The sequence below is a fragment of the Olea europaea genome, unplaced genomic scaffold (genome assembly GCF_002742605.1).
Source record: "Olea europaea var. sylvestris unplaced genomic scaffold, O_europaea_v1 scaffold2433, whole genome shotgun sequence".
Classification (NCBI taxonomy): domain Eukaryota; kingdom Viridiplantae; phylum Streptophyta; class Magnoliopsida; order Lamiales; family Oleaceae; genus Olea; species Olea europaea.
In genome coordinates, this window is record NW_019242517.1 from 46560 (window position 1) to 60096 (window position 13537).

The 13537-nt window shown below is 37.3% G+C and overlaps 1 pseudogene; it reads right to left on the bottom strand.

The window, feature by feature from the left end:
- LOC111382092 overlaps positions 1-13537 on the bottom strand; it is a 34267-nt pseudogene that overhangs the window by 7677 nt on the left and 13053 nt on the right.

Consider the following 13537-nt stretch of genomic DNA (forward strand, 5'->3'; position numbering starts at 1 on the left):
TTGCCTTCACGAATACCCTTCATCACAATCAAAGAACCACGAACAATCTTCTTTATTCCATTCCATGTTACAATCTTGCAACCACCGGAGTCTAAGGCACCAACAGATATAAGGTTCTTTCGCAAATCAGGAACATGTCTAACATCCATCAATGTTCTAACCACTCCATCATGCATCTTGATTCTAATTGAACCAAGCCCCACCGTTTTACATGAATGGTTATTACCCATCAACACGGTTCCACCCTCTGTGCTTCTATAGGTAGTAAACCACTTCCTATTTGGACACATATGGTAAGAGCATCCGGAGTCAAGAATCCACTTACCGGAGGTCTCTTCATCACAAGAGATGGTGTAGCACTCATCGCTTTCCCCTCCTTTCAAGGCATAGCTTACCTCTTGCTTGACTTGCACCTTCCCACTGTTGTTGTTCTTATTGTTCTTCTTCCAACCCTTTTTTTTTGGACAATTCGCCTTGAAATGCCCAAGCTCGCCACATTTGAAACAAGACCTTTCCGCAAGAGGTCTAGAACTCGATCTAGATTTTTCTCCCTTGCCCTTTGGTCGCACATTGCTTCTACCCCTTACAAACAATCCTTGAGCTTGCTCCTTGTTACCAATGGTAGACATGCCACTAGTTGCAATCTTTCGAAGATCATCCGCTAGAAGTGACGTTCTAGTGTCCTCCATCACAAGTTTATCACCCACAAGCATCAATGTTTGTACTAGGTTCTCGTAAGACTTTGGCAATGAAAGGAGTTGTAGAAGTGCTTGATCCTCATCATCTACATCCACATCAATGTCCTTCAAGTCCGATATGATCCTATCAAACTTGTTGACGTACTCCCGGATTGGTGTACCTTCATCCATCTTGCAAGTATACAATTTGGATTTCAAGTAGATCCGATTTGTTAGAGTCTTCGTCATGAAGTTTGCCTCCAACTTTGTCCACCCCCCCGCCGCCGTTACCTCACTATTAACCAAGAAAGCAACATCTCTTTTAAGGCAAAGAATGATAGACGCTTGTGCCTCAAGATCTAGCTCTTCCCAATCCTCGTCCGACATATCAACGTGCTTCTTCTCCTTTCCCGCCAATGCCTTGTGCAACTTTTGAGAAATCAACAAATTTTTCATTTGCATTCTCCAATATGAAAAATCATTCTTCCCATTGAATTTCTCTATCTCATACTTCCCAATCTTCACCATTCCTCTAGTATACATGATTTACTCACTTGTTTACCGAAAATAAACCACAAAAGTTCACTTGGAAATTTTCACAAACACCTTGTGCACAACAAAGTTCAAGCAACTCACCACAAAATCGAAGCTTAACCACCTTGATTTAGGATGTAGCTCTGATACCAAATTGTTAGGAAAACACCTCCCAAAGATAGCCCAATGATCAAACAAAGTTGACAATGTAAAAATTTCCAAAACACTTGAAGAACAAGAAAATGAGGAAGAAATGATTTCAATGGAATATATGAAGATCAATGTGTTTGGATTACTTGAACAAGTCTCAAGTTAATCCCCAAGAAAGAAAATAACTTTGAATTTATACCCAAGATAAATAACCTTCTATCTTGTAAAAATTCTCACCAAGTTTTCTCTCTAATTTTCTCTCTAGGTCTTGTGTTAAAATGAAGGGGGGAAAGAATGGCTATATATATAGCCTATCGGGGCGCCTAGGCGCCATGCAACGGTTTTCCTCCAGCACTCGGGGCGCCTAGGCGCCACAAGGCGCCAGGTTTCTGTCTGCCTAAACATACGGGGTGCCTAGGCGCCCACTCCTGGCGCCTGGGCGCCCCGGCAGAACCAGCAGAACCAGCAGCCCTTCCTCCAGCTTCTTCAGCTTCTCTTCTTCTCACAGTTAAAGAGCAATGCAAAACCAAAAAGAGCACCAACTGATCTCCAAAAGAAATAACCACCAAAGCTTAAACCCCGATCTTCAAGGATTAGTTGTCCTATTGTTGAGTTATCTGCACGAGTCTATGAAACAAATAAAATTAGCAAAATGTGATCGCGACAGATGTCAATAACACTTGTTCCTGAATATCAAAGTTCATGCTTTCAACTATGAAAAATCAAAAGATAATCATCGCCATTTTAATATATTGATTGCACCAAAATCAAATAATAAGAAACGCGCGATGAGAAGGGGGGGAAAAACAAAAGAATAACAAGATTGCTATCAGTATTCGGTTACTAAAACTAATGGAATGTCATTGCTTTAGAGAAAATTATAATATCTGATACTCAAATAAGTACAGTTCATGTCCGAAAAGAAGCTGATATGTGCTCAGCTAAAAGCGACCAAATAACTCATGTGTATTTCGAACTCAACTTTTGCCACCTTGGTGCAAGAAATTCATTGACTGAAAGACCTATCTCTCCGTATGTTAGAGGGGAAATCCAAAATCCCCATACTAACCAACGTGGCATGGAGGCTGCAAGAAAAACCATCAATTCCAAACCTTAGTCACTCTGCATTTTTCTTTTCTTGGTTTAAAATTGGAAGGGAATAGTTCACAATAAATTACTGCATGAAGAAAGTGAAATTACTTACGTTTTGGAATCACAAAGCCGCTAAATATACACACAAATATTAATGCTAAACTGCCAGCTGTAGCAGATGCAACCATAGTCCGGCCAACCGATGCCAAGAAACGGAACAAAGATATTGAGGTCAAGTGCACAGCAAAAAATAATATCATTTGGCGGAAAAACCTGAGGAAAAAATTTCGTTTGATTATGAATTGATCCATCATGTTCAAAAATTCATGACTTTTTACTTTGAAAAGTAATTTATCGAAACCAAGGCCTCATGATGACGAGTTATCATAAATGCAGTGGAAGAAATATAAATAAATTATGTAGGTAATGTTCATAGGCCACTGACCTCCCAGCTTCAGGGGTATACCCTATGGTATAATACTATAATAAGTTAAGGATGTCCACAAAACAGATTCTAACGATGACAAAGGAATCTTTAGAATGGCAGCTGGAATAGCACTTGCCCAAGCTGGGTAGAAGTTTAAATCTCTGTGTTTGTAGAAAACTGGAAGTCTTTCAACTGTCAAGGAGAGCTCTGGGTATCCATCAACAAGAAGTATGATGAGAGAATAAAATAGAGCTCCCATGTAATAATTAGCATGGACAATGTCAACACCCATCTGAGTTCTCAAGAACACAGTCATCATGATAGATGCTATTGTGATGAGCTGCATGAGAAGGAAAACCTTAGTTTTCGTGCACTATAAAGAATGCGATACTTCTACTTTTAGTGAAAGTGGTACATGAATAGATATGTGGAACCGAGAAAGCTGTTAGGATTATTGACCTGGATGGATTTGAATGCATAAATGAAAGCATTCCTTTTCATGAGAAGAAATTCTCTTGACAAACAGGCTTTAAAGAGAGACCATTTAGGAAGAGAATAGACGCTAAAAGTAATAGCATCTTTGTTGCTTCTGGACTTGTCAAATGGCACAGAAATCTTGTTGTTTAGATTCTTTCCTATAGGAGATTCCTTAAATTTCCTTGAGAACATATCAATAGAAAAGAAGTTGTAGGTTTGTCCAGATTGGTCCCAATATTGTTCTTGATCCTTTCTTGAGATGACCTGCAAAACAGTTGACATGTGAGTACTTTCCACTTGATAGAAAACAGTGCAGAGAATATAGAGTATCATGGTGCACTCGCCTCCTGAAGAAAGTCAGCTACTCCTTTCCTTTCAGGACAACTAAATCCACAACTCTTAAAGAATTCTAGAATATAATCTCGAGGTCCATGATACACAATTTTCCCCTCTGTCATCAAGAAAATATCATCAAATAGATCAAAGATTTCTGGTGCTGGCTGAAGCAGTGAAATAAGAACTGTAGCATCAGTGATATGCGCCAGTTGCCGAAGACATGTAACAGTCTGATATGTGGTTGAGCTGTCTAAGCCATTTGAGATTTCATCCAGAAAAAGGGCTTTTGTTGGGCCAACAATCATCTCGGCTGCAGAATGCGAACTAAGTTAACGTTTCAGTGTACAGATAATACACATAAATACTTTAAAGTTTTGAACTATGCATCTTGCTACTAGCCTAAGTGATATTTGATGAACCTTAGCCATGACAATTGACAAGTAAGAGGCGTATTTTTAGCAGAGCTCTTAATGTGGCCATTAATTTACCCGTTGTCAGTCTTTTCTTTTGACCACCAGAGATACCTATCCTCATGGGATTTCCAACAAGTGTGTCAGCACATATATCAAGTCCAAGAATCTGAAATTTGGGTACAGAACAGGGGAAACAATCAATCTTTGTTGTTCTATTAAATGTCAAGTAGAAATTCAGTGCCAGATTTGGTAAGAAAGTACTTTCAGCATGTAATCTGTTTGTATGGTTGCCTTTTGCCCTTCCACAGCAATTGCCTGTGAAGAAATGCAAGAATGTTACGATTTTCTACTTTAGAAACTCCATGGTTGACGTTAATGATTTGTGGAGAAATTGTCAAAAGCATTGGGATCATCCAGTGCCCTTGTTGGGTTATGAGTGTCCAGCACTAGCACTTCAAAGTGTTCAGAATTACATTACACCAGTTCGAATTACTATGGTCTTCATTGTCCAAATTTCCAAATCATGCTTCTTGAACAAAAATTGAATGAGAAACCCTCACTAATCCCATAATCTTGACATGAAAACTCACGATGCATCAATAGCCAGACTGTGCTGTTGATTGGCAAACGAGGACAATGGGTGTACTGATTACATTGTGTGATTGGCTCTTTACAATGGTAAGCATAGTTTGTCATTAAGACGTTGAAGATGACCTTAAGTCAAATAAATTTTACATGCTACAAGTCACTGAGCAGTCCCAGGCACACATTAAAGATCTGAGGCAAAAGTTAATTCTTTTGTTTTCACACATCTATGGAGAAGGTCACAGAGTGGCAGATCAATAAGCAAATGAAGGAATTCCAATTTCCCATTATAAGGTGTGAGATTCGAACCATGGTATTTTGCTTCCAGAATTTTATTACATTGTGAAGTCATGTTTTGTGGAAATGCAACTCTATTAAACTAGCACCTTCGTCTGGATGACGACACGTGGCTGAACCTTGGCTGTTGGATTGAGTTTGGAACCTTCCATTATAATGTGCCGTTTTACTTGGCACTTGTATTGACTCCATTACGCGTTTTACTCTTGGTCTTTGAGAGAGAGAGGAAAAACCTCTCGTCTGGTTAGGGTTTGTTCAGCTTGATTCTGTGGCTCAACTATCTGATTTAAGGCCTTAAATGTGAAAGTCTTAGTGATTTCGTTTAGATATTCTGAGTGATTATCTGTAATGGTTTGTGTCCTCTTCTGTTGTGATGTTTTGAGAGGGATGCAGTGAAGTTTCTTCGTGATTCTTCAAAGGTTTTGAATCGATCTTGAAAGATAAGTATCTTTGCTTCATCTCAATGTATTTGTTGAACTCTTGTAACCCTTCGTTGCCATTTTTGGCTATTATAGTGCAACCGAGCGTAATCCAACTTGTTGGATGCTCAACGAGGGATGTAGGCGTTAGATGTGGTCGCCGAACCTTCGGGGCTTAGGCCGAAAGAAATCTTGTGTTGATTCTTTAATTTTCTGCACAGTTTACTTTTGGTCGATTTCTATTTCTTGCTTCTTGGTTTAATATTGTGTGACCTTTGCCTTACAGTGGTATCAGAGCCTTACTGAGGAGCAAGATACCCAGATCTTGGAGAGAAAGGTGGATCTTCGATAGATCTTGAATTTTTGGAACTGCTGAAAAGCAGATTTGAACTGCCTCGAGTCATTGAACTCGCTGGGTGAGATCTTTTTCAATTAACCACATATTACATTTGAGAAATTTGCGTTTCTTGAACTTTCCCTGATTTTTCAGTACACCGTTGAAACCCCCTTGAGACTAATCTTTGTCCAGTGGCTCCTGCGAGGCCACTAGAATCTGAGATAAATCAAGTACGAGTGTGTAACTTGGGAGAATCTAGCTGGAGAGATCTATGAAACCTTATAATCTGATCTTATTAATTGGTTTTCTATTGATTGATTAAGCTTGCTCTCTCTGTTGATATTTCTTAATTGGTGAAATCTTGTATTACTTTGTGATTTACTGTGATTTCAAAGTTGGCAATTTAGGGTTTTTATTTACAACTGTTCTGATTTTTTGCTAAAATCCTGTTTTGTAATAACTTGCATGCATTATGGCTACTGCAAAATTTGAAGTGAGTCAATTTGATGGTAAAATTGATTTTGATATATGGAGTCAGAAAATGAAAGCCATTTTGATGCAAATGAAATGTGCTAAGGCATTAGATGATTCATGGCCTGAGGGTTTAGCACCTAATAAGAAATCTGAACTTGAGAAAATTGCTTGGAGTACCATATTTCTGTATTTGTCTGATAATGTGATCAGAGAGGTAGGTGAAACTACTACTGCCTCTAATCTTTGGGCCAAACTTAAGGTTAAGTATGAGACCAAAACCACTCCAAACAAATGTTTTCTTCTAAAACAATTTTTCTCCTTTAAAATGGATCCTGCAGTTGACATAGAAGAGAACCTTAGTAGGTTCACAAAACTTACCCAAGACTTGGCCAATTGTGATGAAAAACTTTCAAAAAATCAATTGGCTGTAGTTCTGTTAAACTCCATAAGTGACAAGTATAAGGACATTAAAGTTGCCCTTGAATATGGTAGGGAAGAACTCACTGTTGATGATATAACCAATGCTTTAAGGAATAACGCTTTAAAAATTAAGGCTGAGTCAAGTAATAGTCATACTGGAACTAGTTTCTTAATTAAAGGAAAATCTTTTGAAAAACCTATACAAAATTTTAAGTTTTCAAAAACTAATAGAAGATGGGTTGACAAAAGTAAGACAAAAAATAATGCAAAAGGTAAAAAATGCTATTATTGTGGTAAGCTTGGTCATTTTGCAAAAAAATTGTTTTAAAAAGAAAAATTATTCAAAAGAAAAGGGCATTGATGGAAGTAATGCACTGACCTATGATAAAACCAAAACAGAAAATGGTTTTGTGTTAGTAAGAGCTGAAAAATGCCTAAGTAATGAATGAATACTTGACTCAGGATGTTCTTTTCATATGTGCCCTAACAAAAACTGTTTTATAAATTTAGAAATAACCAAAGGGGGACAGGTTATAATGGGAAACAACTTTGCATGTAAAGTGAGTGGAATTGGGACTGTCAAATTATTATGAGAAAATGGTAATGTTTTGTTTCTAGAAAACACAAGACATGTCCCAGATTTGAAAAGAAACTTAGTGTCCTTAGGAATGCTAGATGACAAGGAGTTTAACATAATTATGGGTCAAGGACATATAAAAATTCTTAGGGGAAGTGACTTTGTCACTTCAGCTCCTAAGAGACATGGCCTTTATTGTTTGAATGCAAAACCTTTGCTTGGTTAACTGCTTCTATTGTATCTGAAAAATTTAATTTGGCAAAATTGTGGCATGAAAGGCTTAGTCATATTGGTAAAAAGGGTTTAAAAATTTTGCATTCAAAAGGTGTTTTTGGAAAACATAATCTTGGTGATTTTGACTCGTGTGAACACTGTATTTAGGGAAAGCAAGCCAAACATCCTTTTCAAAGTGGAATTCATAAGTCCAAACAAAGACTTGAATATTTGCATGTTGATCTGTGGGGTCCTGCTTCTATCTCTACTTTAACTGGTTTTAAATATTTTTTTATTAATAGTTGATGATTTCTCAAGAAAAATTTGGATTCATCTACTAAAGTCTAAAGATGAGCCATTTCTTGCTTTTAAGAACTGGAAAATTTAAGTTGAAAATCAGATTGATCTTAAAATAAAAAATTTAAGAACTGATAATGATTTGAAATTTTGCAATTCTGAATTTGATAACCTTTGTAAGGAATATGACATCATGAGACACAAAACTGTTCCACACACACCACAACAAAATGGAATGGCTGAAAGAATGAATAGAACTGTGTTAAATAAAGTTAGATACATGCTATTAAGCTCTGGACTGCCTAAAATGTTTTGGGGTGAAGCAGTTAAAGCTGCAGTTTATCTGATTAATAGAAGTCCAACTAGTGCACTAAACTTTGCTATTCCTGAAAATGTGCAGTCTAATAGTCCTCTAAATTACTCTTATCTGAAAATATTTGGTTGTGTTGTCTGTGTGTTCACGAAATAATTCTTTCGATTTAAAACTACTGTAAGTGTACGGATCGTAACAAGTAATAAAGTGGATTTTAAAAAGTCCGAATATCGTCCCTCAGAGATTGAGTAGTTCAATTCTATATAATCTAGCCTTAACCGAATCTAATTGAGTGAAAATATGGTCTAAATGCAAAAAGCCCTAATTTCAATTAGAAATCCTAATTTCAATTAAAAAACCCTAATTTCTCAATTAGAAACCCTAATTTCAAAATTTCTCTAATTAAACGACTCAAACACTCAAGTAAATGAAATTATACAAATTCAAAAGCTAATTTATGGAAATGAATCAAAATAAAGTCACTAGGATCACGAATCCCCAATTGAAGTTATGAAAACCCTAATTTCATAAAATTAATGACCTGATGGAAATTTGCCAATTCAATGTTCCTAATTCTATCCAATATATTCTCTCGATATATATTAGACCTATTCTTGCACACCACCAGCCTATATCTCTATGGATGATGCAAATATACAAGAATGCATGTGATTTTGTGAACAATTAAAGAATTGCATAAAGCATAGGGGTATATCTCTATCCCCTATCGGACCTTATGTTAATTTACACCTTATCGAACCTATTCCACTTCTCTCGAATGTAAGAAATAAGTCATCAACACTCACAAAATCATTGGCCACTAATTGCGGAAGAAAATCAATGCATATAAACCAATCAAATTATCCAAACGAGTCTTTCTATTAAATTCATGAAATATGGAATTAAAATAACAAACAATGGTTCATCGATCACCTAGTGAATTGAAAACCTAGCCTAAAATATTCATAATTACAGAAAAACGAAATTAATAAATAGAAAGAATAGCACCCGTATGAAAATTTCTTGAAATCTTGAATAAAGCCTTGAAAACCCGCTTGAATTCTTGTGGAATCAGCTTCAAGATTGTGTTTCTTGCCTCCAAAAGTTATATTTTTCTTCTCCCTGGATGTTCTACCATATTTCTGATGAATTTTGACTTTTATATCATGTCCTCACGAAACCCCGAAAGAGTTTCAATTATAAACGCAACTTCAGAATTTTCTATGATTTTTAAAGCCATGCGGCCGCATGGTGTCAAATCATGCAACTGCATGTTCAACTGATCTGCCTTAATAAAATCTCTGCGTCCTTATGTGCGGCCGCATGGTATAGTTCTGTGCAGCCGCATGGTTGTAACTTTACAACCTTGCTGTTTTGGTCCCTGAACTCCGTTTTCTCTTTTCTTGATCTCCTTTCTTTCTTTCCTTTGTCCCATTATCAAATATTGACTCCTAATTGATGTTTGGTTCAATCAATTCCTTGATCACTTGCTTGGCTCATCTTTTGATTAATTACAATTTAGTCCTTCATCTTTCACTTTTCTTCAATTCAGTCCAATGTTACTTCTTTCTTCCTCCGATCGTCTTGTATCGTCCTCAATCTCATACTTGGCATATTTTCATTCTCGTTCTACACTTTAGCTCATCTTTCCAATATTTGTACCTTTGGTCCTCGAACTATCGCTTTGTTCCGTTTTGGTCCTTTTTCGGCTCTTTTCTTCTGAATTCCATCTTTTCCATAGAAACACCTACATTGCATGAATTTAACGAGATTAAGTCACAATTCAACTACTTTGTCCATATTTAAGTCATGTTTGTGAGTTAAATAAGTGTGTATAAACACACTTATCAAATCCTCCAAACTTAAACTATTGTTTGTCCTCAAACAATGTAGTAACTTAATGCTAAACAAACATGGCTTAATAGCTTGCCGTGTCTTAGAATTGGACTTAGTAATAATAATAGAAACAATATCAAGAATGCGAGAATTGAATCAACCTTTACTCATCAAATGTAATACTCAACGTGCGTGTGTGAACTCTTGCCAATATATCGAGCTTATGATTAGTTTATTCCTGAACCAAAGTGGTCAAATTTATCCTTACGTCACTCGAGAGATACACAATCTCCAAATGTATTCTTTTCACACAATTTCTCCGGGGTGTATTCTAAGGTTAGGAGTTTAAACAATTCTAATCCTTACCCTCTCTTAGTTTGGATAGATTTTACCATTACAAGTTCACATATCAACAAGTAGAGACTCTCCTTATTTTGATTGCTTCAACCTTCAGGATTAAACTAAGCTACTTGTCTCGCATCGAGGTTATAGTTCTATCAACCAAATGTCCAACGAGGGCTTTTTTTTGTGTCATCTTTTCATTTGCTTTCTATATAACCCATGTAACGAGCTTTAGGCGATGACTCCCAAACTAATTGGTTTTAGGGCACCAGGTTTTAAACCCTTGCAATCTTATTCACTCGAGTTATAAAGGCTCGATAAGATGACTTTTTTATCAATTTCTCCCTTTTCTTGCTTTCTATATGACCCTTGTAACGAGTTTTAGGCCGATGACTCCCAAACCAGTTGGCATTAGGGCATCAGGTTTTAAACCCTTAGAGACTTACTTGCTCAAGTCATAAAGGCTTTTTGAGAAAAGTGATAATTTTCCACTTTTTACTTTATGCCCCTTCTTTGTTTTTCTAGACATTTGACTTTCAAAACCATCCTCACTTAAAACTTTCACCTATTTCTCACCTTCCGGGTTTAAGCAATCCACACATTATAATTTCATGCACGGAGCCCCCCACTTATCTCCATGTTTCCCTACAATTACTCAATCATCTCCAAACTATCTTAAAGTGGTATTACGGGTTAATGTTATAGAGCGTTATTCTAGGTTTCTCCTAATTTATTCTAAAATTCCAATAAATAACTTAACACGTGAAGTATGAGTGGCGTGCAAAAGAATATCAAGCAATGCATCAACAAGTATTAGCAGATTAAATCATGCACTAAATCCACAGTTTCTAGCTTATACATGTCCAATAATCATATCATAGCCGGCAAAGCTACCAAACCCACACAAGCATGCAAAAGTTTATCAAGACTCACTCATTAAGCATGCATCATACAAAAACTTGTCAAAATTAACGATGGATTGTGAATATACAAAATAATTATATGCCGAATATTTGTTTGAAATTATGCTACCATCCCCCAAACTTATACAATACATTGTCCTCAATGTAAAATATAAAATTAAAATGGCAGAATTTAAAACATGGACACAACTTGGCAATAAGAGATTAACAAAACTCCCCTGATCAATTCGGTGGCTGTGGTGTGAAGCTGGGACCCGCAGCATCATCTTCAGGAGGAGATGGGAGGCGAGATAGGAGTTGTCTCAACAACTCGAACTGCTGTGCTTGCTCGGCCTGAATGGCTTGAAAACTACTTTCCATACTTCCCAAACGATCCCAAGTTTCGTTCACACGTCACTATATCTCATCCATTCTCCCAGCGTACATGTTGAACCTATCATTCATAGTCTCTACTTCCCTTCTTGCAGCTGTAGCTTCATTCATAGCACCTTTTGTGTAGTCTCGGGAAGAGTAGAGGTCTCTCTACACTTTTTCAACAGTGGTGGTCATCGTCTTGAACCTCTGCTGGAGATTTTGTATATCCCTGCTAGTTCCAGTGGCTGTGGCAAATATCTGTCGAAGTAGCTGCGAATCCATCTCAACTGGTTGTGGCGGGACTTGTGGTAAGTGTACATCTTTAGCTGCTTGTCCTTCTTCCTGCGCATTATGTCTTTGCTGATCAAGTCGGTCTTGTTCTCTCTTCCTTACCCTAGCTCGTTCCTGAGCTTCAAATGTTGTGAGCTTTATCAATGGGCTTGATTTCTCAGGCATCTCCCCTGCCTCAACTGTAACACCGGCAGCGAGACATATCCCGCTAATCAGACTAGGAAAGATCATCGAAGATCGCCTATCTCCCCAGGTTCCCAAATTTTGTATCTGGTCATAGATAAGAGTAGCCAAATCAACTTTGCATCCCCGGACTAAATGATATATGAACCCAGCAGTTTGATCTATGAAAGTTGTCCGATGCGATGTGGGTTCGATGTTATGGCACATGAAGACCCAGAGGATGGCTATAGAGGAGGTAAGCTCAATTTGAATTGAGTGGGAATCGGGACCACATTGTCCAAATTAAGATTGTAGAAGTCATGAATGACGGCTGGGGAGAACATTATCCACTTACCTCGCACCCACGTCTGGTGTAAGTGTTCAGAATCCGGAGTCTCAATTTCACCACTGAAGTTTGCATAAAATTCGCGGACTATACTTTCATAAACTGGGTGAGGCTTTTCTACAATCTTATCCCATCCACAGATTTGTATCAGATTTGTCAACTCAAAACCACGAAAATCATCTAACCGGACCTGTCTCTCTGGTATCATGCCCCAATAGCGTATTATGTTCTCGTATCGAGCTAATGTTTCTGCATCTCAGAATCTTCGTACACCTCCTATTAGCTCTCTGGTGCGGGCTGTACCGGATGGGGAACCAACTTTTTCTTAACCTTTTGATGTTCTCTTTGGCGACATCCTACAAAAGTAAGGAACAAAGTGTATCAAGCTCTTGAAATAAGAAAATGATAAAGAATATCATTGACATGCAAGAATCCCCCAAACTTTCTTCAAAATGTGTGCAATATTCAACGCATGGAAGTCAAAAGTAACATCAATATTACATTAATGAGAAAAACTCAAAACTCTGGCTCTAACATGTACTTTTTGAAAATTCGACCCATGATTAAGTGACCAACTTCAGCCCCGAGCATCACAGAGAAATATTAAAATTTCCCCGGACAAGGTTCGGGCATTTGAAAGTACTCATTGTGGTCTAGCATATATCCAAATTTCAATACAATCGGAGGTCGTTTGGTTAGGAAAATACATGGACGAAGTTAGTGACGTGAGTTGACATGGCTTAGCAATTATGTGGTTATGTGCACAAAAATGTGAGGAGAATGTTTTCTAATGAAATTCCATGAGATTTCTCGTCTATTATGCCTCACAATAATGATGTAAATCATCACACAAATGAAAAGTCCAAAATTACGAATCATATGTCTCATTGACATTTAATCAAACACGTTGTGTGCATTGGGAATTTCCATCACTTTGTTTTTGATTTACACTTAGGGCTAATCCACAAATCACAATTGAACCACAATTCAACACTCAACCAATTCGAAAATGTCATAAAATCAAAGAATAGCTTCAAACGTTGCATAGAAATTAAATTTCTTACCTTGAGAGTTTTTGTGAAAGGAAAGTGGATGGTTATACTCCAAAATTCTTGATAATAATGCCAATGATGTGAATAATGTGGAGTTAGGGTGAAGATGTGATGTGTGTTGGTGATTTATTGTGTGTGAAGGTGGATTGGGGAAGGGAGAAATGTTGTGTTCGTGTGGACGTGTTTTGGGGGG